Source organism: Melanostigma gelatinosum, assembly GCF_949748355.1.
Source record: "Melanostigma gelatinosum genome assembly, chromosome: 22".
NCBI classification, from domain to species: domain Eukaryota; kingdom Metazoa; phylum Chordata; class Actinopteri; order Perciformes; family Zoarcidae; genus Melanostigma; species Melanostigma gelatinosum.
In genome coordinates this window covers 9,152,952-9,154,899 of record NC_136655.1, presented here as the reverse complement: position 1 = coordinate 9,154,899, position 1,948 = coordinate 9,152,952, and positions in this window count along the sequence as shown.

Sequence of the window (1,948 nt, the reverse complement as noted above, 5' to 3'; positions counted from 1 at the left end):
ATGGTCGTGGAAAGAGAAGGTTTGAGCGCTGCGCAGCTCTGCCACCAAGTTTAAGCGTCGAGAAATTACCCCAGCGCTGCTCTGCGCCTATTGGTTTAACCCCCCCCCCCCCTCCTCCTCCTCCTCCTCCTCCCCCCCCCCTCCTCCTCCTCCTCCTCCTCCTCCTCAACACACGCACACGCCTCCCTCTCACTTACAGGCACACAGAATACTGTGTACATCCACGCCACGCCTTTGTGGATATGTTTCGGAAGCATACTCAAGTCCACATGTGTCTAAAAATACCATTACAAGTATGATAAGGGCATTGGGAACTCATTAGTTGCTACCATAGAGACACTGCACGTGCCCATAGGAATTCAGCAGCAATTATGTAACAAAATGTCCTCTGGGTTCACCTCTTCTTCACACATTATACAGTTTTACAAGGAACACTTGATTGGATGGACCGTATGCATAGCAGTAAAAAAACAAACAATAGTGGCATCTTATCAATCTTATCAATACGGCTTGTTTTGTTGCTGATTTCCACAGTGGTGTTATTGGATGCAGATCCAAAAGGAGGACATGACAGGAAGCGGTTGAGAACCACTGATTTAGTTAAAAAATATATCCACCATGTTTGCTAAAATCATGAGTTGATGTATTATTAAACTGTGACGCCCCTCCCACTGTCTCAACAGGCTGTCCTGGCCAACCTCAGCAAGCTTCTGATTGACATGAGAGAATTGTCAGCTTGATGCAGTTTACCTGGGCCCTCCAGGCTTTATAGTCCACGTGCTCCACCTTGAATCAGTCGTTTGCACCTTCAACACCTCGACGCACAACCATGCGCACTGCTTCCATTGCTGGTTGACCTTTTAATGAATGGTTCTTTGAAGTAAATCTCCATGTAACATTCCCTGACTCACATTTTAGAGCACAACAACCCTGAAGTAACATTATCTATTTGCTAAAATGTGATAAATAATGGAAACATTTATTTAAAAAAAAGTGATTATGGTCATGAGAGGGACCAATCGGAAGCAAACACAAGACATATTGTGATACCAGCAGCATAGTTTAATGAAAAGAAGAGATGTCCGTCATGCACAGAATGAGCAAAACATTACTCGTCTTACTATTTAAGGTCATGGTTGTCAAAAGGGTAATTCCTTCGCTCACAGAGATGGATGAACATGGAGTAATGAAGAGTTTCAAAAGGCAGCCAATCCTGACTTGTGAAGCGTTGCGTTTGGATTGAATTTTTCACTCTCAGCTGTGGAGTCATGGGGAGTGAAGAGAGCCCTTTGAATATCCGTGAGCCTGGCAGTGGGACAGACTGAGCAGGTCAAACAGTATGGCTTATTGTCCCCCGCCAGCCAGTCAGTCAGGCCACACAGCGAGGGAACCCGCGGACGCCCTCGTTCACCCTGCTGGCTGCTGCTCTGACAGCTTGATTTACAACTTCAATGTACACTTCACGTTTGCAGTCTTTTAGCTGTTATCCAGAGGGACTTGCAATGCGTGCAGCAGTAGAATGAACTTCAATTCGTAGATAACGACATCCTGAAAACAAGCAGTGGTGTGTTTCTGTTAGGGACCTGGCCACAGATGTTTATTGCTGCCTGGAAAAATATGCAAAACACTTTAACAAGGACAAAAGAAAATCCACACTAGCTCTTAAAAACAGAGCTATAACACTTTGTCTTTGACTGAGTGGCTATTCTCACCACTCAATCCACCTGCTGTGAGTCACATCACTCACACATATACAGCTACACACTTAAAACACGCTTAAAACACGGGAAATCCGATCATCTTCTGTGACCCGATTGCTCTCTCTCCACCTGTTGTCCCGGCATCGACGCAGAATACAGCCGCCCACTGTGCTTCGCCTTGAGCTCTTTGTGCTCGCACACAGACATCTGTAACATTGAGCCTATTTACAGCAGACAACACAGCGAGG